Source organism: Triturus cristatus, chromosome 1_2 (genome assembly GCF_964204655.1).
Source record: "Triturus cristatus chromosome 1_2, aTriCri1.1, whole genome shotgun sequence".
NCBI classification, from domain to species: Eukaryota; Metazoa; Chordata; class Amphibia; order Caudata; family Salamandridae; genus Triturus; species Triturus cristatus.
In genome coordinates, this window is record NC_140580.1 from 1,065,032,434 (window position 1) to 1,065,056,838 (window position 24,405).

The 24,405-nt window shown below is 42.8% G+C and overlaps 1 protein-coding gene across 2 annotated transcripts in view; it reads left to right on the top strand.

Annotated features, from left to right (window-relative positions):
• The window catches only part of LOC146868662 (collagen alpha-1(V) chain-like), a 469,251-nt gene that overhangs the window by 210,356 nt on the left and 234,490 nt on the right, over positions 1-24,405 (top strand). The window lies entirely within an intron of this gene.

The window sequence follows — 24,405 nt, forward strand, 5'->3', positions numbered from 1 at the left end:
AGAGAGAGGATTGTGTAATCTATTATAGATCTTGAGTCGCACTGTGATACGTATACCTGGGAGGGTTACTATCCTGGATTCTTGCGTTAATTACTCTCAAGCCCAGATCTTCCAGGGCATTGACTAACTTTTGACCGCTGAGGTCAGGGTGTATTCGCAGGTGACTGGCCTATGGCTGGACTGCCCAAATTGTGTCCTCAACTGCCAAGTGCTCATCTTCATCTGGGATGTATTTAAGGTTGGTGTTGAAGTCACCTATCACCAGAATTTACCAGTTAGGATTTGTGAACCTTATTTCCGTTATCACAGAAGTTAGTTTTTTGAAAAGTGCTGACTTTTTTTGTACATTAGTGTGCGCGTAAACATTGAATAGTATTACCATTCTTGTAAACTGTTTGTATCACGAGATAAACTTGATTACTTCTAAGTCGGGCGACTTTCGATAACTGTTTGGAAATGACATTTAGTGCTATACAGCAAGGACCCCCTTGGATCTCCCAAATCGCTGCAATGAGTTGGTCAGCCAGGTCTCTTGAAGTGTGATAATCTCATCATTTCACCAGTTCACCAGAGGTGTACTATCATGGAGTTCATACTCCGCATCTGCAATGTTCCAGGAGCGAATAGATAGTGAATTATCCTCAGGGTTTAGTATCGCGTGCATTGGAAGGCGCTACGTTTTTAAAGCTGTCGCCAGCCAGTGCCATTGGGCTTCATTGATTCGTTCCTGTCCATTGGCTGTTTGATTTTTATTCGAGTGCTTGTTTCAGTTGAGCCCCGAGCACATTGTAGGACTGAATACACAGCGGTGGGTCCCCATTTGGTGCTTGGTATTAGTAAAGTTGAAGGGTAGTGCGGTTTTATAGGTTTTGAAAGCGCTATACTCCAAGCGTCAAACTGTTCAGTAGCTCTCTCAATTAGGAGGGCTTTTGCTTCCGATCTCCTTGTGGTGAGGGTTTGCTCCAGTTTTCTATGGTCCTCATTGGCTAGGAATTTGACTGATAACAAGTCTGATGACTTTATATGCAAACAGCCTCATCATTTTGCCTCTGTCCAGAATGCCCTGATGGCCTTGGGAAGCATACTGAGGCGCTAAAATAATTTGCTGATTATCACTCCCCATTTTCTGGGAGAGCATAGTTGAGACCAAGAGGAGAGCATAGTTGAGACTAAGAGGAGAGCATAGTTGAGACTAAGAAGTGTTGTGACGTATCCAAGTCGGGTATTTTGCAGGTGCATCACGTTGCTTTATCCCTCCGTTCTTTGAGCATTGATTTTCACTACGATCTTGTTGTTTAGAGAGAAGTGCTTTGGATAATGTCCCCTTTGAGCGGCATCACAAGGGTTACCCTCCAGCGTAATGGGATGGTACGACCTGCAGGAGTTTGGCTTTGGATGCAGTTGTTCCTATTGCTGCTACTTTTATTTGTTGTTAGTGGTGCATGTTTAATTACCGAGTTAGACTCATGGGCTCATGAGTAGTTTCTTTTTTATGGCAAAGGACACAATCCTATCTTGTTGAGTAGTTTGCATACGACATCGGGAGTACTTTCTCATCTTTCCATCCTGTGGGCTCTGATTCGAGCCGGGTTGCTTAGGAATGCTCCACGGTAACTGTCCTTCCGGCTCTTGCCTGCATGGAGTCTAGAGAATCCGAGTATATCTGGTTTACCTCAGGTTCTTCGAGTTCTTCAAATTCATTATCTCTGGGCAAGATTGTTGAGGTGTTTACTATTGCTAGATCTTGATGTCTCTACTTGGCTTCAAAGATGGGATATAACTTGTCCTTGCATGCACAATCCTTCGCTCTCCGGTGGGGGTTTCTTCTTGCTTTCCTAGCATGTCTTTTGGTTTGCACTAGAGTCACAGGTTCACTATGATCAGTGGCCTTTAACATAAATGTGTCAGAGAGTTGAGGTGCCTGTTTATTTGGCATCAGATCCACAGGTTTTTGACTTACTTTGCCCCTACTGTCGGTTGTATATCTAATGATTGAGCTGGAAGGCAGTCATTCTGCTCTGGGATGGGCCTATGAGGCGTTATATCAGCCTCACAATTTTCCTATCATTTAAAATGCTGGTTAGGATGGCTGGGAGAGAATTTAGTTTATCAATGACTGGGCCCACCCACTGAATTCTTGCTGAACTTGGGGGTTCTTTTTTCGTACACTGGGTATCAGATCTGTAAGTTCTTCCAGTTTGGTGATGATGACAGAAATGTGAGTGGCTATGATGTTCATAAGGTCTATCTGAAGATCCAGTTTCTCTGACTGCATGGTGAGCACCGAGGCTGAGGTTTGCAGGATGCTTAGTATGAGGAGTGTGAGTTTGAAATGCTTCCCACCTTTGAGAGGTTCGCTATTGAGATTGAGTGTAGAAAGGAATCATCGGTCTCTTGAATTGGAGTGCTAGTGCTTTTTTAAGGGTTATTCTCCTGCATAGGAGACCGAAGTGAGTCTAGTTGTTGATTGGGCCTTGGTGTTGAATATTTTTGTTGTTGTTCAATGTGTCGTGACGGTGTGAACTCCTTGCATTTCGCTTATTACTGCCGCTGTTGTTTTTACAACCTTGTTTGAGTTTCGGTTGGCCGGTTGATCAGAACCTGTTATTAAGACTGACTATTGGGGTGTACGTGGGTTCTGCAGGCCCTCAACTTTTTCTGATGTTGAGTAGGTAACTGCAGCGGGGTCCTTTAGATACGTGAATTAACTGGCACAGTTTGTCTTCCAAAGATGTTTTTCAAAATGCCAGTGGGCTGACCTTGCTTGCACTTGCTTTTGTCATGTTGGTGGACACCATCAGTCTTGAACTTCCGTGAGGATTTATTTTTGGTTTTGACTCTTTTGCGGGAACTGTTGTCTGACCTTGCCAGATCTCATGTTACCTGTCACCTTGAACAGTTCGGTTTGTTGAACTTCGGTGGGAGGAAGCATGGCGTCTGACTTGCAAACTGCACCCCAACCAATTGGGGCCATTTCCACGAAAACAGACTCAACACACTATGCTACTCGCTTCTTGGTTGCAAACCATGTTCTAGTACCATTGCAGATCGCCAGTAACTTGTGGTTTTAATTTTACAGTAAGTTACAGTAGACTTTACCAAAGGCATAGCAAGGCCCCCAGTGGTGTCTGTGCAGGTTATTAGTACTCTGAAGATGGACTCATCCCGTAGCCTTCTGGCCTCTTCCTGTTCTTTGGTCAAGAATAGTTGATCAGTTAGTTAGTGGTGCGCCACCTCACCCTCCTGTGTGTCTTTTTCATAGAACCTCTTTTCTTTTTGAGGCTTAGAGTCTAAGACTCTGGATTAATCTAAATTCTGTGAGGAGGGGGGCACAAGCCCGCACTTACGACAAGAACCGCTGGTCATCTGAACCAATTGTTAGTGTAAAGTTGGTGGATGGCAGATTGTAGCAGATTGTAACTTACTGTGGTTAATGGTTTACAATGATTGGTAGGATCAGTAGATCCTGTGTGGTGTTCCCCTGTGACCTTTTAGAGGGGGTTTGACACTTTAGTCTTTGCTTAATTGTGCGCTGCCTCGCGCCTCCTGAGTAAAGGGGGGCATGAGCATGCACTTGCAGAGCACTTCTTGCTGGATTCTTTACATTTTCCTTTTTGCGGATCCCTCACGGCCCTCGGTCTAACAAGGAGGTGAGGTCATGGATGGTCTGGTAGCGGAGGGGTGCAGGAAGCAGGGGACAGGAGAGCTGAGGATGTAGAATTTTGAACTGCCGTCTATGCGCCGTCTACGCAGTCACAAGCATGATTATAATTCCCTGGTGCCCCTTGTCATGCCCCCCTTATCCCCCTCCCCTAATGCCCCTGCACGTGGCGGCTGTGCCGGACAAAACCACAGTATTGCTGGTCAGTGAGTCGGTAAGGGCAGTGAGAGCTGTCCTGGTAAATGGAAGTCACGGGGCCTGGGGAGCCTCAGGGGGCCAGTGCAGGATGCAGGACTCATAAAAGTAGTGAGTATGAGCCGCCTGAGCCCCGCACATGAGCCCACTCCTCCTCCGCAGACTCAACTGCTCAGCTGTGCCGGCAAGCCTCAGTCCTGCAATGTTAGGTCCTGGGGACCGAAGTGGATCAAGGTTTTCATCTAGTGGGGCTATGTGTGAAAAACGTGGAGAGTGCGGTGAACCTGCTCTCACTCTTCCCCGATGGCTGTACTGCCTAGCCATATCCCTTGCACCCGGCACCAACCCGTTAGCTGATTGAGTGACAGCTTCCATATTCCGTACACCACCAGAATGGTCAGTTCTTCATATTTACCAACATCTGAAATCCCTTCTCGCTGTTCACCCCAAAGGTACAAACAAACTTGCTTCCCTGATCCATGTGCTCAGAATATTACTTCCTTCAAAGCAGGAAGCCCCCTAAGGCTCACCTCTTCCCACAGGCATTTGGTGCCCCCTCCTTTACTAATATTCAGATTCTGCTCTTCTTTCTGGTATATTTTTTTACTTTTGTGGAGGTGGGCGAGCCACCAAGTTAACAGGGAGAGCTGAGCCAGAGTCAAGCCAAGGCTCTGGCTTGGTTCTTTGAGCCTGTACAAGAGCCAAAACCTGGAAATATCTGGCATGTAAACGATGCAACAAATATCATGTAGAAAAATAAAAGTCTTCAAAATTCAGAAAAGCGTATTTCTTGAATATACAGAAGCATTACATCTCAGTACATCAGGTTATGTTGAGAGGCATTTATTGAAAATGGTAGTTTTTAGGTCTTACCTAAGACAGCACATGCACAAAAGAACTTTTGTTACCTTACAGTTGGCTTAGAGCCCGCCCATTGCTTACATTGTTTGGCTTCATTGTCATTTGCCTGCTTATTACGCAACAGCTTTCATAGACTTTCCCTCTTCTCCTTCCCCTGGAGCATGGACCATTACTGTGTCTTTCCACTGCTAGCTTTTTCTGGTGCTACTTTTCTTTTTGTGTAAGCCCTCTAGGAGCACGAGTGTTTTACAGTTGTCCTCCTCATGCAATTCTGTCCCCTCTGTGTTCCTCCCCATTCCTCTCCAGCCCACTCTCTGTTGTCTGTGTGCTACCACAGGCCCTCTCACCCATCCTTTGTTTTCCGTGTGTGTCCACCAGCCCCTCCCGTCCACCCTCCATTGTGTGTGTTTTTCCCCAACCCCTACCAGCCAACCTTGTTTGCCCATGTGCTTTTCCCAGCACATCCCACCTACCCTCCATGCCAGTGTGCATGTCCCTGCCCATCTCTCCATCCTCCCTTGTCCGAGTGCTTGCCCCATTCCTCCCTCCCATGACGATCAGCAAGTTTTTGTATCTGATAGTGGTGCAAGGTAAGTCACTTTATTATGTGATGCGTATTGTTTAGCTCATGTTTTGCTGTTGTCTCCCAGCGAGACAACAGCAAAACATGAGCTAAACAATACGCATCACATAATAAAGTGATGACTGCCTGTAGCATTCAAAAGCATGCTCTCAGCACATGCGCTGGGCCGGGGCAGGGAGAGGACTGGTTTTTGTTTTGCACGTGCTGTGTGGAAGCCCCATAGCCAGCATTCCTGTCTCCAGCTGTTAAGAGCATTATTGTTTTACTTAAAGAAAACTATGGGATTCGATTATCAAATTCACTGTTTGCAACTTATGGTTTTCAAGAAGGGTAGGATGGCCTCTACTTCCACTTTGAGTTGGTGGGGACATTAGCCTATTTTCCAGGCATATAGGTCGATTGGATATACTGTGTCAGGGACTATATACAGGGTCACTCAACAACAGCAACTTCTACCTCTTGTGTGGAAGCTGTGGTGTTTCATGGCAAGAGATTAGTAGGATGACAACTTGGTCTGCACCACACACATTTGTGTATCACTAGAGATTATAGCTGGACAATTCTGTCTGTCAACATTTCAGTGCTGATATTCTTAAACTGGCAATGAAATAATTGCTATAAGGTTAATACATCTAACGAGCATGTTAATAATTGTTGGTGCCATTATTGTGAGCTTTGATAAATTCTCAATCAGTAAGGACTGGGCTGAGAAGAACAGATGAATGGGTAACAAACATATCACTAATCTCCATTACCCTGAATCATAGTCTTCCTCTTGCCAGTGCTAGGACTGTCCCTCCCTCCCATTGTTGGCGCCTTCAATTATTCCGGCACGCTTGTTACTAGCAGCCACTGTGGGATGGAGGAGAGGACTTGCACATTGATGTTGCAACATAAACTGAAGACAAACTGTGTTCTGCACCTTTGCTTATCTGTCTTGGGGAAGGGCCTCTTCTCAAACAGTGAGAACTGGAACCAGGAGTACTATGACTCAGGGTAATGAGCATTATCAGTAAGCAATACATTTAGTACTTTTCACTGTACCACATTTACTGATGTCAACAAGGGGTTCCATAGCAATCTTCACGATAGCTGATGTGTACATGTATATGCTATGTATAGCTGTTTCCCCTATACCTTTGTTTGCTACATCTTGTTTTCTTCATTTGACTTGTAAAGCGCTCTGATACTCGCAAGGGTCTTGTTCGCACTATATAAAACCCTCAAAATAAAATAAATAAAAAAATAAAATAAAAATGACTGCACAATGCACATGCTCCTTCATGCATGGGAACGCACACGCACCAGGAGCCTGGTGCCACAGAAAGGCACTGCTCCGAATTCAGAATTCGACCATTGTACCTACTCACCCCAGACTCATTAGACAGTGCATTCATTCCAGCCCAACCACCCCTTCTAACATTAGGTGAGCTATCTACTCAAGTAGTTGTCTCCACACGCCTGTACCCCTGACAGGTAGGGTCAAACTTCATTATGCTGAAGCAGTTGTGGAAATTGTTCTAAATGCCATAAAATGGGAGTCAAAAGGTTGTACTGTACAGTATGGTGTAAATAGTAAATTTGACTCATGAATGTATATACATCCTGATATCTAATCACCTAGTATTACCACAGAATTCCAGTTTTTATTAGTAAAAGATGGCAGAGGGGCCTCTTCTAGCAAACTCTGCAGAAAGCAGAAGTTCCAATTAAGGAACAGAACGTCATCCACAGAGGGATGAAATTCAAACTAGCCATCATCTCCTAAATGGAAGCATGTGTGTCTGAATCTGATGGACTCTGCATCTGTTGTACATCACTCAGAGCCTTACGTTCTGAACCCTGTTAAGCATTACCCCAAATCATTTCCCACCCCTACAAGTGAGGAAAAAGGCTGAATGTGCAGATCTTAAATGAGATTTACAATGGGAAAATGAAATTTGATGATGCAGACGTCACCTTCCTTGGTTGCTAAATTATACAGGCGGAGTATCAGGCTGTCAGCGTCTCTACTCAGTCGGAAATAACAGTGGAAATCTCAAAAATTGCTTGTGTTCATATTTTGGTCATGACCACATGCCTCCTGGGGTGAAGGTGTAGAGGCATTCCATGGTTTCCATGGTTCAACCTCTGGTGAGCGTCCCTGAATCGTGTATGCTACGTGTATGTCAACGCTGAAACCATTCCTCTTCATATGATATGGAGATAGAGTTTCACAAAATGTCACTGGGGCTCACTTACTGTGGAATGCCTCCACTAATGGTTGGATTCTTTTGGGCTTGTGACTTTTTGGTGTAACCTTTCCTATCATCCTATTGTCTGGTTCTATAACCAACCGGTTTTGGTACCTACAGGTTGAGACCCAACATGGGCAACATACTGTGCACTTTAAGGAATTCAGTTTAGTAGGTGGGAAAAGAGGGTGTGAGAGATGCTTGAGTGAGTAAAGTAGATGAAGAAGTGCTCCAAAACGGCATGCTTCTCACGCTACCCCCGCCAACCGTCTATGGGGGATCACACACTATATTCTTCAGTTAAACACTTGACTAAGGGGTCGATTAGGATGGTGGAAGGACCGCCTCCGCCAGCCATGCAGTGGCGGTCATTCCGTCCGCCGACCATGAGATTCCCCCCGCCAAATTAGGATGGAGGGGGGAATCGTTTCCTGACCGTGGCGGACGGAAAGACCGTCCACCGCTTGTCTGCCAAAAGTAATCATTCAGATTGCCTGGCGGACGGTCCAGGGACCATAAAATGGTGGCGGTGCCTAGCAGGCACCGTCCACCAAATTATGATGAGGGAAATTTCATGCCTTTCCATGGTGGCGATGCTGCCATGGAAAGGCATGTGGGGATTACTTATGGGGACCTGTTGCAGGCCCCCATGTGTTGGGGGAGGTGAGGGTGCATTTGGGGGATACCCATGGTACTCCCCTACATTTCACAGCACTCCTTGGCAGGCACCGTGTGGTGCCTGCCACGTGGTGCAGTGAAATGCACAACATGGTTTTTCGCTTCGCGGCGGTGCTGCTGTGAGCAGCATCCGCCGCAATGTTTAAAACCAAAATGCGACCGCCATGGTGGCGGTCTCATCCTGATTTGGTATTCGGGACCGCCGCAAGTATTGCGGATGGTCCCAGTTTACCACAAGATGGTGGATGGACTCAAGTCCATCCACCATCCTAATGACCTCCTTAAGTCTTCAGCACTGGCATTTACATTAGAGTGGTAGCAACCTCGTGTTGTTGCCTGTATGTAGGAGAGCCCTTCTTTATTTTAATTAATACTTTCGTTCTCGAGTACAAAAGTCAGTGGCCATGCAGCAATCCATAGTTTATGTAAATTGTAAAACCTGCCGTATATCAATAGGATTTGTGTCACCCTTCCTGGAATCTGGCACTCAGGGAGGGAACATACACATGCTTTGCGCCTTTGCCTCTTGTGGACAACCCTGATATGGAGCCATTATATCTGGCTATTTGTCCTATCAGATATGTATAAGGTTCTTTCTGCTTTTGTCCACCTCAGTAATAAATATTATGCACGCCAACATGCCCCTCCCTAATATGCATATAGTGAACACGCTTCAGTGGTAGAGGTAGTTGATTCAACCCCCAGCTTAAACATAATAACAAGATACCATTACATCTCCTGTAAAACCAACCAGCTCTCAAAATATCTCTATGTTCATCAGTTTCAATGCCCTTTGGCAACACACCTACATTTTCTCCATCTCATCATTTTCAAAGTGAAAATTGATGTAGGAATCCAATATGTGGGAACAAACAAGAAAAGATGAAGCTCAAATATCTTGTCAGTCTCTCTCTAACTCTGAAAGTAACAAGGCTATATAGACATTGCTGTCCTGCATGCCTTTCCATTTCAAAGATCTTTTAAGATTGCTCTTGTGACCAGCAGCACCAGGAGGACGGTTGACTGCGATCCTCCTTGATGGCTTGTGCAGCTCCAGTAATTTGTTTAACGCCTGATGAAGGTTAATTAGTTTGCCGAAACAAGTTGAGGAAGATTATCATTTATGAAGAAATTAATAATATAGAATTTACTTTGAAACAAGGAAGTGGCTAACGTCTTTTATAGAAAATTGATGTATGAAAGAGTAGAAATAAATCAAATACTCTATCTGAAAAAAGGTGTCACTACTTATTCAGTGTAGCTCACTTCTACAGCTGTGATAGTACATGACAATACTGACCACCCAAAGTTTATGAAATTGGCAAGTGAATGGTGTACACTACATGACATTTTTATTATCCTCCACCCACTGGACCACAGTGCGTGGACATCGATTCGCCAAATTGCCAAGGGGAGCGGTAGTGACATCATATGCCCTTTGACCCTTTGACTTCACAGGATGAAGCTTCACATGGTGTTTAGCCTTGATGATATCACAGAAATTGGCGTCATGTGATGTTTGGCCAATTTAGCCACAGAAAGTGATTACTTCTTGGAGGCAGGTAGGGCTGCCACATTGCAAGTATTTTACCATCAAGCCTGGTATTATAATGCCAATACCAGTCAAAAAATTTAAAAATCAGCTGGTCCTTGTCCTACTTTGAAATCTATAAGAAGCAAAATAAGATGAATTCATTACAAAATATTTTAAAGCTCTCTAAACTAATCCTTTTTGATTGCTAAAGCAGACAGAAGTAGAATTACCCCTTTATAAAATACATGAATAATTTTGCATAATGTCTTATTGAAATACCAGCTAAGGTTTACCCACATAATAAAAAAACACATGAACAAATACCCAGTATTATTCTGTAAGAAAGGTCACCACTCTAGATTGAGTTCAGTCCAATAAAAAAAGACAAGATCCCGCATCCTGCTAGACAAGCAAAGCTGTGCTTCAGTCGCGGCTGCTGGTAGTAAAAAGTGGCGGAGCGAAGGGCAGTCGTGGAGGGGGAGGGAAAAAATAATTTTAAAAAATGTACCTGATTCTGCTGGCTGCCTCACGCCTTGTTGCTCCTCTACTTCCTGCTCCCAGCAGTCCCTGAGACATCATCTGTGACTCTTCATCCAATCCTCGCGCTACTCTCATGCTATTATTACCAAGCATGAGACCAATGCAGGGATTGGCCTGAGAGTGATGGTTTAACACTCGCTCAAACACAGGAAGTCTGTGCCGTTTCTCCACCCGGCTGTGGAATACAGTTGGGGTGGAGAAATCTAACTGCACATGTCAGTTTGGCCGGCCTAAGATGATCGGCCAAACTGACATGCACACTTATAAGTGCTCTCCAATCTTCATCCCTCCCATGGCCTTGCTACGCCAATCCCTGCACACACTAGGCTCAGCCAGCAGCTGAAAAATAAAATGATAATAAAAGATAATTTTCTTTTTCAGCTGATGGCTCTGAACCAGTGGGGTGACGCTCCTCGGCCTTTGCGGATGAGCCGCCACTGCTGTGCTTGATGGAGCCTGGGCCATAAGAGCTATTAAAGGGAATTTTTCTGAGAAACACTTGACTTGATGGGAGAAACTGAAACAATGTAATGTTTCAACTGTTTACTGTCAGAGCAGTCTGGAGCAGCAAATGTTTCACAAAATGAAAGATCAGAAATTTGTTTTTTAAAATTCTAACCTGGACGGGATATGGTTGAGGTCAGGGGTCGAAAGGGCAATATCAAGGGTAGCAAGGTTCTAGACAGGGGCCACAGCTGCGGCCCCTGGCGACCCCTTTGGCACAGTGAGGAAGACTCTAAAATAAGAGCCAGAAAACTTTGAAAACATTTTTCTTTTAACCTCAGGTCTGCATTTTTCTTTCAGCATATCTTGTTACATACGTGAATAACCTGATTAGCTTGGGAAAAATCTAAAACGCTAATTATAAGCATTATTACTTAACATAAAATATATATACAAATAAAAAAATGAACACCAATTATCCCATTAAAAAATTTGTAAACAATATATTAATTCATTGTCAATAAAAAATAATGCTTTTTTTAACTATTACTTTATTAACCTTCCGCTCTATACCTCTACAAACCTAGCAACCCACACCTAAAGTATAATGCAAATAAATAACACAGTTTACATAATGGATAAACAATTGCATAACTAACAATTAATAGTTAACTTTTGAGTAAATATTACATAATTAAACTCCCCTTATAAACCCAGCAGCCTACACCTAAAATATAAATAAAATGAATAATTATTATACAATTTAATGTATTATTAAACAAATATTTAACTATATATTACCAATTAATTTTTATAATTATTGATTAATTAGCTTCCTACTGTATACTCAAACCTAGCAAATTATAACTAAAATAGATAACAATTGCTGAAAGGTACCAAATTAACAAGCAATTCAATAATTAATAATATGTTATTAATTAATTGCTAATTAATTATCACATAGTTATCTTCCCACCTGACACCCCTACAAACCCAGCAACCCTCACCTAAAGTATAACTAAAATATAGGATTATTACACTATTTATATAATTAATAATCAACTAAATAATACATTATGAATCAATTGTTAATTAATTATTATCTAATTAACTTTTCACCCTATACTCCTGCAAACAGAGCAGCCCGCACTTAAATGTAATCAATGTTACATGATATATTAAATGAATACCAACCACAAACTTACCTAAAATTCGTAATTGATTATTACTTAATTAACTTTCCACCATATCCCTTACAAACCCAACAACTTGCTATGACACTATAAATTACTATTGAATTAAAAATTCGTAATCACTTAAAATTGTAAGCTATATTTAAAGAATGACAATTATACAAACAATACTAACACATAACATTTGCATAAAAACTAAACACATTAAATTCTTCTTTACAATTATATTATTAAAAAGATATTTACAACAGTTATATTCTTAACAACAATATTACATACCTGAAAAAACAATATTTTTAACAACAACATTTCTGCATTACAATATTTTTTTTCTATATTTCTTTCTCCTGGTATTTGCAACTCGATCTTTTGTCCAAATATCGTACGAACCATGTGCAAATGGATCCATCCATTATTGTTCTCTTCTCTGACCACCTTCCCATTCCCAAACATCTCATTCTAAACTGAAAAGATCGATCTACAGGTTCCCTCTTCTATCGCTGTCTTGAATCCATGCTTGTTTTTTTTTTAGTTACAAGTGGGCATTGGAGGAATTTAAATCATGCCAGTGAAATTTTGCAAATTTCCCAAATTTTGTGATATTTCTTGAAATGTCACATTACACACTTTTGCATGCATTTCACTAGTGGGATACTAGTTTGTACAGAAAATGTCCTGCGAAATCTGTGACTCAAACTTGTCTTCTACTGATATCTTGAATGGCGTATTTTATGTAAGTTATGCCCTTATATAGAAAAAGTAATCCAAGAAAACGGCAAACCACATTTCTCTCCAAAAGTATAATTCAACTTTTTTCTGAAATGTCATAATATTTGTGAAAAATATATGCCGCTGCACTCACTCATCATAATAACCACAGTGCTTGAAATATTATCTTACATCAAAGGCAGTAGTTCCAAACATTTTATGACAGTATCATTTGTATCACATGCCTGCGCCGAGCTTAGTTTAGATTTCAGTTCGACACTGCTATTTATTTATCAATATGTCAGATGTCCCACACTCAATTTTCAACATCATCATAAGTTCTCCATTTATTCCGAGTGACGTAAGAGGCTAATACTGCTCAGCTTTTGCTCAAATTGTGCCTTCTGGAGTGATTAAATTAATTTTGATTTCAGCATGGCTCACATAGATCTAAATCTACTGCAACTTGCCAACATGGACAAAATCTGAGAGGCTTCACTGGACTTGAACTCAGTGGACTGTATCTCACAATATTGTACACAGAACTATTATTTGATATAATTATTGTGTGCTAAATATTATTTACAAAAATATTGTTCCATTATGCCTAGCATTCCAAGTCATATTGAGAACTAATGCTTGCCAAGTAGTAGCCACAGCACTCTGTAGTAAAACATATTATACACTACAGAAGAACATTCTTTTGATGGTGTTCGAATCTGCAATGAACTCAATTCTATCTTAAACCCAGAGTAAAGATCTTATATTTATAAAAGGAATGAAAGCCCTGCCACCCATGGATCTTTAGGTCATGGTCAATCTCTTCCCTGGGTGATGTGCTAGCTAACTAGCAGAGTCTGTTAAATGTTTTAGATAACTCCTTGTCATTGGAGACACCATCCACCAGGTGACTTATTCCTTTTCATGTTTCACTATCCAGCAGTCCTGGTGACAAGCCTTCACTGTGGCACAGACAACAAGCTCAATCTGAAAAAAAAACAACTGGTATGAAATCAAGAATTTAAATTGTTCAAGTGCGCAATGTCCAAACTGAAAAGAGGGTGCTGTCACCTAGAATGCTAATGTCGCAAATCATGGCCTCTTTTATATGCGTTCACGCACTCATTCTTTTAAGCATAGCATTTGTGATTGCCAATAAGACACCACAATACTGGCTGATGCATTTTATATAGCCTGTATTGAGTTTGTCTATTCTACTTCTTCTATTTTTACTTTTAGGGATGCTACACTCTCATTGTCTCTGATCTCATCTTGGTGAAGACCGTGTATTGAGGACCTTGTTGAGTCGAAACTTTGACCTCTCACCCACTTTAGACTGTTCTGACATATTTTAAGGACCTTTCTGGAGACATTTTTTAGAACGACCCCTGTCTTCTCCGCCAAATGATTGTCAGCCATTGTAGTTTTGTTTTGCGTCCTACAACTATTAACATTATTGCATGGTTGACTCATCTGTACACTGCGTCATCATTTTGGTCACATTCGTAGCACTTTATCTTCTGATGCAATTAATGCATTTCTTTGTTATGCTTTTCATTGTGTGTACTTTTATTGTATTTATGTATGTCATTGAACTTTATCTGGTTGAGTCGTTACAAACTTGTTAGATTCCAAATTCAAATATTGTAAATTACCCCACAGAAACCACTTTTTCACTTGATAAGTGTGTGTGCTATACCGGGATTCCTATGTATATTGCTTTGCCCCATTATTTTTACTTCACTATACTCCAACCAATAACCTGCTTTCAGCCAAGTTACACATTATCTACTAATAAGGATACAGATGACAGAAACATGCAGGTGGATGGCAGGCATCCAGGACCCTAGACCTTTGACTCCTCGAACTTCAACCTTAGAGCAAAACCTGACCATCTACAGTTCGAACAGGCATTTGCAATGCAAATGGTCTCGCATTTGTTAGAGTTTAATCTCATGGCATTGTAAATAACCATGCTTTTTATTTATCTGTTTTGATAATTAACACATAAATAAAAAGCATTGTCATTTGCAATTCCAAAAGCTCAAACTCTTGTAAATGTGAGGCCTATTACATTTCAAGGAAGCGACCGCCATTGTACTTGGCTGCTTGGAAAGTGAAAGGGCGCATGGTGTGCTGAATGTTGCAGGAAAGCATGTGGGGCCTGCAGTAGGAGAAACTCATTAAAGAAAATAGTGCTTACAGGCTAAATAAGACGTACAATGTATCAACTGAAGTAAAAGGGTCAGTCCTCATGGGAGGTTACAAATGAAGACAAGGCGGTACCAAGGAGGGACTAACAAGCCTATTAACGAATCAGAAGCCAGCTTTTATGAAGGACAATGACAGAAGCCAATGACAAGTATGGGCAGAGAGTGGGCGGGGCTTAAAGTCCATATTTGAATACAGCATGCACTGCTCAGGCTCGACCTATAAAATCCTAAAGACCAGGCACTTCTGACTGTATTCTGCTGCAGACCAGAAGCAAATAGGAACTGTGACTGGGGAAAAGAGATAAGGGTTCTACATGCTGGACCCGGGTGGTCTCCATCTCCGCCTGCACATTTTGTACTTTAAAATGATATTCTTTGTGCTCTGTAGTGGGTGAAGGCTATTTGTGGCACTTTACACAACTTTTCAATAAACAAGTTAACATATATCTGTATACTTTCCCTTAGATTGCATCATCCCTCTTTTCCAGTGACAGATATACTTTAATTCGTTTCGTGTGGAGGGCGCTTAATGGTTTTGGCACCTACAACATGTGATGTCAGTTCACATAACCTTGGATGATTTCTCTTTACAGCGTCCTATTTAATTTTTTATTGGTTTTCCGTTCAATTACTCTCCGGTTGCACATTCTTCCTGGCCCCTAGAGCACAACCTGAGAATTACCAATGAAACCAAGACATCTCAAGATGCAAAGAGGAAATTAAAGTGCCACTGTGGCGTGACGGAAAGTTGGCTCTTAGAAGGCTTTGATTTTCATTTTTAGGGCGAGGCAAACATGCGAAACATCTTTGTTGCCATGCTTCGCTGCTGGCACTATTGTCTTCTCCAATTTTGCTACATTTCAACTGTAGCAACATTTATTTTTTGAATGCAGTCACTACCTTTTTTTTCCCTTGTTGCTAGTTGTGTTTCAAGTCTGTATTTTGTTCTATAAATTGGGTTATTGATCTGTTGATCTATTGCATATTTTGTAATTTATTAGCCAGTAAATTAATATAGCAATCGTGTTATTCTTTTAGACAATATATTTTGCTCTTCACACATAGTAAACATTTTCTAACTATTGCTCCATCCCACTTCATTTAATGAGTGACCTGAGTCAGATCTGTTAAAGTTAACTTTTGAGCAATCCAAGATGTCGGACTTGTTTGGTCCCTTTATGATTTTTTTTAAAGATTTGGATGGGTGTGTATTGTGCAGACTTTTTGTGTCCGCGTGTATAAGCCTCTTGTATGACTTAGCTCAAGTCACCTCCAATGCGCCAGCGTAAGATGCTGAAACAAACTGTAATTAAACCCATTGATATATTGTTGTAAGCCTTAAATGTAGGCTGGCAGTTGGAACTGTAAACCGGGGTAGGGAGTTCAGAGGGGTTGTTGCTGGGGAGTTGAAGGGGTGGGTGACAGAGGCAAGTATTTTTGGCAGATAGAAATTCACATTTACGAATCTGCAGATATCAATTCATTTTATGATGAGTCTGTTTAATTTGTCACATTTCTGTAACAAATGATTTTCACATACCCAGAGTTTTTTCTGAAGTTTGGGTGAAAAGTGATTGGGCTGAAAGTTCTGCACTACTTGAACAAAAATAAGCATTTGCCAAGTACACAAGACTCAGGGGAGACACAGGAGTCATGTGAAATAGAGCACAGAATACTTCATCATTCATCGTTGAGTTGACCAGCTGTATTTTAAGAGCTAGTGTTGACATAGAAGCCAGCTAGGAAACATACATCATTTGGATGAACAAGTCTGTCTGTTCTCACCTGTGGCACTCTTGGGTTCATGTACAGATGTGCAGTTCTTGTAATTACCTCGATTACGTTAATTAAATAAGAAACTCTGGGCATATTTAGAAAGACCCATTCGCCATCAGAGTATCACCCTTTTTGACGCTGCGGTGGCGTAGCGCCATTTCCCATATTTACAAAGTGGTGCTAGCCACATAATGTGGCTTAACGCCACCTTGTAAATACAGCCCTTTCCTCTGCAGTCCAAAGGGTGGGCAATGGGTGTTGCTGAGGGCGTGCCACCGCAACATCCATTGCTTTTTGACTCCCCAGATTAACAAGGCTGAGGCAGGGCCAAAAACAGCGCCAGTCTAGCGCCATGGATTACCATGCGTTAGAAGGGCGATACGAGGAGAAATTAGTAATTTCTCCCCGTTTTTTGCTCTATCCATATGTGCTGCAGCAGACATAGAAAGAGCAAATCTCCATGAGTGATTGTTTATGTGCAGGAAAGTCTCTCTTCCTGCACATAAACAATCGCCCCTGCAGCACAGGCATCCTTGCAACATGGCTACAGGGTGCCTGCTCTGGCGCTAGGCAGCTTTTTTTTGCCCTAACGCTAGGGGAAACACAGGGGTGTGTCATATTGTTGTGTATACGGCGCATCCCTGCATTTAAAAAAAATGTTGGAATGCGGTGCTGCTGAATTTGACGCAGCTCCGCTGCCACATTTCTTTTGTAAATATGCCCCCCAACATCATCAAGAGACATATCAGAGAAAGTAGGAGCGCTGAAGATTGCTGGCTGCTTAGCATTTGTTACTAGTCGTCCACCAGACACACATATACCTTGATCAAGAATATGCTTAACCGTGTTGAAGCTTCATGGATATTTCTGAAAAATGTGGAAAGTATGTATCATATGGAAGTCATAGGGTTCGTGAAATTGTTGTATTTATGGTAATTGATTCAACCCAGATCTAGCACCAAGAAGCTGCAGAGCGCTGTACAGAGGCTCCACGACTCAATTCTAATGTACCACAGAACCTCCTGGATGAGCCAGTGCACTTAAACGAACCCCACATGATTTAGAAAACAAAGATAGAAATTCGATTTGACCAGTTACCAATGGTTTCTATTGGATCAGTTTCACGCATCTGTGGTTTTAGAGTTTGGGTGAATGACTAAGAAGAAACTTTCCTTTGATTCCAGTGGGTTCCTAGAACAGTTCTGTGGTGTTGAATGGTCTCTTTTGGTTTCAGCTGATGTTTTCATTTAATCTGTAGAGTTTCCTTTGGACCTGTAAAGGTTTATATACAAAAGCCCATATAATGCAACCAGATCCAGTCGAAAGCATTTGTATCTGACCGTACGACTAGGAGGGGACGTTGAACTGAATTCCCTCCCTCTCACTTCTCCTACTGAGGAAGAGAATAGAAAGTGTGTGAAAAGAAGTTCCTACCCTGCCCGGTAAGTGAATTTTTGCGCTTAGGATGAAGTGGCACCCTGCTGTTTGAGGTGTCCACTTTCCTAGAAACAGGTTCATTCCTGTGGACAGTTCTTGAAGTTGGCACGCCTCTTTGGGCTTGCGTTATGGTGCCATGAGGCAGAGGAATACAATGGCCTTAATTATTTACAAGCCTTGCTCCCTCCCATGCATTCACCTAACGTAGCAATTCAAGGCCCTTGTGAGGCAGGGAACCCTCATCCATGCATTATGTGTAAATGTTAGAGAATGCATGTGAGTGACCATGATTTGACACCCATGCAGTCAATGTAAATGAAGGGGCACTGACTGACAATGAACTCACACCAACACATTCAGTGTGACTTGGCAGAGAAGGGCCAGTGAGTGACTTAGAATGACCACTTCTGCATTTGCTGTGATGAGGTAGGGAAGGGTCAGTGTGTGACAATAAACACCTGGCTATGCATTCAGCCTAATGTGGCAAGGAAAGCACAATATGTGGAGTAAATTTCCACCCTTCATAGAGGGTGACCATCAAGGTCCAATCGTCGGTAGCCACTGGGCAACCAGAGGGGGGAAATCGTGCCCGGTGACTTGCTAAGTGCCAATGTACTTTCGAGGGCCCTCTTCCCTGCCACCAAAAAATGCGCTTGGATGAGCAAAGAGTGGGCAGTGTCATTCATTGCAAGGGCAGAGATAGGGAGCTTCTCTTGTTCTTGGAGATACTCGTGGGACATATTCATTAGGCCAACCACACAAACTACAACAAGGGGCACAAAAGGCTATCCGCTCCCCAGCTCTCCCCCTCACGGTGCATGGTCATTCCCCCAGTGAAAAGAGAGGGATATCCCTGACGGCTCCTGCTTTGTGCCCTGTTTGTAAGACGTTTGTTGGGTTTTCCCAAGGCCTAAATTAGTCCCTTTGTTGTCTGACACTGTGAACCAGCAACACACTGGCTGGAATGTCACCCAACACAGGCTTAGTGGCTTCTGTCTTTCAGAAGAGGGCTCAGAGAGTTCATGGGGGTGTCACCAAGGGCCCCCACCCCATCTTGGCACTTGCTTCTCACTGTGCAAAGAAGACTTTTTTCTGTCCCTGTCTTCGGACTTTTCTCCAGAAATGTCTTTGCCTTTCAGTGGACTGGAATTTAACCTTGGAATCTGTTCAGAAACCCCGGCTCGGCTGACGCCCAGATGGCTGCCTGACACATTTCCCCTCAAGTGTATCATTTCAATGAACTGAATGAGCATTGCACTTAGACACTGCCTGAAGGCATGCTGGCTATGGTGAAGCACGGAGAATCTGCCCGGGGGCATTCATTCTTTGGGAACTGTGTGCAGAAGGGTCAGAAGCACTGACTCTGCCAACAGGTTTGGTATTGTCTCTATATATGTTTAATATTTAAGAGGTGTTCACAAATCCTTGACACTTTCGTGAAATGGCACTTTCAGAGCTAAATGTGATTTGCCGGCATTTCGCCCATTATTTATGGGAGCATGCACTTTGCAAACAAAATCTTGTAAGATACCGGCAGCAGACTGGTTCAATCAGAAAATGTCTCCCAGAGACACATTTTCGGTGTGAACTAGCCTCTAGTGAGACATGTTTCATTAGCACACTCACTTAAAAATTACATGCGAAATTCGTAATGTAACATTTCTTGAAACTTAATGAATTTTCTGCAATTTGAAATTTACGAATTGTGCTAATTTCCACTGTGTAATTACACTTTCATGCTCGTCTAGTTTAAATGCACATCATTGTTGGATATGGTCAAGTCTACCCCTCTCTGTGAGAGTTCTATGTAGTGGAAAAAGCAGTGTCTTAAGTTTCCTATATTTCCTTTGGGGTCATGCATGGGGCATCTGCCAACACTTGCCTCAGTATGTGGGTATTTACGTGTTTTGATGCGCCTAAGTCTGTCTCTCTAGACGCTTTCCATGAAACCCCCTCATTGTTTCCTGAGGAGGTGAGTGATGACCACCCCACGCTAATTCTTTGCAGGGTGGTAGTTACTGCCTACTGGAATCATTCTTTATGGATGTTGTAGTGGTGGGGGGACACTGACCCCTCCCGATCATAGGAGCTGTTTTACCTCTCATTGTCTTCAGGCTTCCAGCAGCCGCCATCTCATTGTTTTTCTGGCTAGGATGTCCACTCATTTCCTCATTATTCTTGGCTAGGATGGCAATGGGCAGTCTTTGTGGGCACAAAGGGCCAACTTCAGGTGCCACCTTAGTTTGTGGTGACAGAGCACTAGCCAGTTGTTATCACTGCATTATTTGCAGGGGAAGTATGTGGTGGGACAGGCTTCAGTCATGGCTTTTTTAATGATGGCAAAACATCAGCTTGCCTCAGATACACCAGTTCTCCTTGAAGGATGGGCCACCAGCCTCCCATAGTCAACCTTTTACATTGTGACATAGTGGCAAGTGCCTCAAAGCACCAAGAAGCCAACATAAGGGTGTATAGAGAGCATCCTTTGCATGAAGCGCTCCAAAGTATCACATCCCTTTGCTTACACAAAGGAGTGCACCGCTGTACTCACTGTCGTGAGCACCGTGAGCACATCCCCATCACCAAAGGCATCTCGCATGCAAGTCCTGCCTTCCTCCCGGGTGGGATGCAGGGGTATCCTCTGTGGCTCTCTAGCTGTGTCCCCTGGCTTTCAGTGTAGAGGTGGGAAGCCTCAGTGACTTGTGAATCCGGGTGAGGTGGATGGGTGGATGGGTGCTTGGCTCCGGGCCAAGGGCGAGGATGCTTGTTACTTGCCTCCCTGCTTTCATGCTGGAGGGACCGTGTGTTGCGATGGCATGCCTTCCTTTTCAAGGGCAGATCAGACTCGGTTAAAACTGATGCATAGTCCATGCTCTTCAGTCTCCACTCCTCAGCAGTGCCACCATCTTCCAGTGGTCTGAGAGCTGGTCCTGGGCACATTGCATGGTCTTGTATGGGAGTGTGCTGCGCACCCTACTAAATGCTGGGGTCATGCCTACTTGCCTTCACCCTTTGTTGGTGGGGTTTGTTTTGTACCTGCATTCCTCATCTCACTGCACCTCTCTGCCATACTGTCCTTCAACCACATCCTCCATTGTTTTCCTCTTCTCCCAACATTTCTCCTTTCTCTCGGCCTCACTCCCTCCCCTCTTTCAGCCCCATCCTCCTCTTTTCCCTCTTCTTTCCACTTCAACTTTCTATCTCCACTTCTTTCTCCTCTCTCAGCCTCACCTTCCACTCTCTCTTTGCCTCACCGTCCTTTCACTTTCCACCTCACTCTCTCTAACGAGCTCTATTTGCCTTAGCCTCCTCTCTCGGTGCCCCAGCCTCATCTGTGTGTCTCATCTTCTCTCTTTGACTCACCCTCCTCTCTCTCTCACCCTCAATGCCCTCTCTCTTTCCACCTCCCTCCCTCTCTCTCTATCTCCCTTTCCCCTCTCTATGCTTCACCCTCGGGCATATCCTTCACTCTCTTTGCTCTTCACACCTGTCTCTCTCTGCCTCCCCCTGCGTCTCTCCCTCCCCCTTTTTTCGCTCCTCCTCACCCCACCTCCACGCTCACTCTCCACCTCACTCCGCCTCACTCTCCTTTATCTGAACCACTTTCCTCTCTTGCAGTCTCCTCCTCCTGTTTCTCGGCTTTCTCTTCGCCTAATCCTTTCGCCCTCAAACCTTTGTTTCTCTAACCCTCATTCTCCTCTCTTCCTCACCCTTCTCTCTTCACCTCACTCACCCCTCTCTCCCGTGAAGTCCTCTCTCCACTTCACCTTCCTCTCTGTAAACCTGACTCTCATTACTGTTTGCATGCAAACATTCACCACAGTCTTAAGCATTGCCTGCTCATCATCATAGGGTTCCTTAGAAGTGTGATGCTAGCAGTCAGAATGCATCCCGGAGTTAACACAGGTGCCTGTGGGTGAAAAGTAGGCGCTGCAACTTTAGGGATTGGTAAAGAGATGTGGCTCCTGAAGGGATGAAGGCTCACAGCACTGACTCTGTGATTAAGAAGAAAGGACGATGGTGGCCCAGTGTTGTTTGTCAAGGAAATCCGAAAGTGCCATAATATTCATTGTGATATTCATTTCATGATGGGGGATGACGTGTAATCAGGAAAGCATTTGAAAAAATACATAATACACGTGAAATGCAACCTCCTCCCGCAACAGTTTCCAAGCAATATTCTGTTAAAGCAGAGACTATTGCTGAATTGCCAGTGTGCACCCTATTTGTGCACATGCTTCATGCAGCCTGACACAGAGACATAGTCTCAATTTTGCACTGCTAAATGCTTCCCGCGCATTCGATGACTTCCTGTTATGGGGCATGTTAGCTTTAAGGACTTCCTGTCTTGCACCAAAGTGGCATTTCTATGAGTTCCCTTCTTATGACCTCACTAACAGGATGCTTACGGACCCTCAATACACACACAATACTCTAATTCATAAAAAGATTTCAGTGTGGTATAAATTGTCAACATAGGGTTTTTTAGGCTTCAGAATGTTAAGAATGCATTTTATTAACATATGATGGATTGTTGTTTCAGTGACATCACGGGTCTTTGGGGATTCTTCTTGTCCTTATGTTTACTTACACCTGTGTGTCCTCCCGGAGGAGCCCTCTCGATTTCTGTATGGTTTCCATGTTATCATATTTCCACTAAATAAGATACATTTGATTAAAGGAGAATCGTGCCAGGGCTCACTAGTGCTCTGCAAGAATCAGAACTAGAGATGTGAATTTTTTTTATTATGCAAGAGAAGTCTTACATATAGATCTCGATTGGTGTTCTACGTGTAGCTCGCGGAGTTGCATGCTTTCCTACGCTTACGCTCTGTTCCATTTTGAGCATGCGCACTTGCATTATTTCCTTACCGGTGCTTCTTTTCACTGAGAAAGAATTTGTGGTTGTATAAGGTAACTGTAAAGCCGTTTTCCACGTGACTTTAAATCCGGAAGAATGCTGCCACTAATATCCCATTGTTAGGATGAAACCTGACATCTTCCCAACTTTACCAAACTTTAATCGCAGCATAGTTATGGGAGGTTTGACACTTGCCTGATAATAAAATCAGTTTCTGCCCTCTGATCATTATTATTAAGCTGGTGGGTGGATTACATTCCAACATTGCAAAATGTTTTCAGAGGCCCCTAATTCATATGTAATTCATATGCACCATTCTAAAAAAACTGAAAATATTCCACAAGTGAAAGATCGAAGAGACATTTCTGTCATGAATTGAAGTCCTGCTGAAAAGAGAATATATCCAACATTCAGATCACAAAAAATAATTCTCTTTCTGTTGACTTACTCTTTCCTAACAATATGGCTGCCATACTTTGCTCGCAGCCTAGTCCGGGGTTTTTATTTTGGTTTCCTTAAAGAGCCCGGTCAATCAAGAGAGCCACAACTAGTGACTCCTTGGAGTAAGGTCTCCCACTGGCTTATATACTATTCCCTACTTTCTGGTTCATTGCTGATGGCAGTTCAAGGGTTTGTGAACATAGACACCCAGGAAGTGGTTGTTTTACACCAGAGGGCAGGGTTGGTGGTGGTGGGGGTCGGGGGGGGGGGGGGGGGTGCAGTTGTCTATTTCCTTGTTTGCATCAAGGTCCGGGGTACCCTTGTTATTTCAGTCCACTATACTTCAACTTACAATTCCTAGAGTCAATTGCAGTCAAGCATTGAGATATGGTGTTTGGGGTTCTGAGGCCTATCAACAGAAGACCTTTCCCCCATTGAAACCCACCTACTGTAACAGCTGACAATTACTCATGGTCTGCACATGACAGCACCAACACAATCCCCAACATTATCAATTCTTTTTGCAGTTACACCATAGCGCCATATTGTTAAATAGATGGCATAACAGTGACAAAAAACTTATGAATGAGCCAATAATTTGACTGAAGAGAATATACGATTGTGAATTCAAATGCCAATAAGATTCTGAAGCACTTAGCACCGAGTGTCACAAATAAATACATTTATTTAAATGAATGAGTCCGAATTTGCATCAAAATATAATTTCAAATGTTGGGATCCTGTCAGAGAATTTAGTCATGTAAGAAACAAATCAATCATGTTATTTTGAGTTTCTTTTTTATTTCCCCACTCACTCTTTCTGTGTACATTAATTCACTCACTCTTTCCGTGCACATTAATTTATTGCTCTAGGATTCCAGTTATCCTGGTGCACGCTCTTTGGTGCAAAAGTGCCAAGCAGTGAAAAGTGCACAAGTCAATGTGAAAATAAAGTAAACCCTGATGATGTTTAACAAATCATTGTAAACTCCATTCATTGCCCCTTGGTTTCTTTGCTATGTTTAATAGGCACACAGCACAGAAAC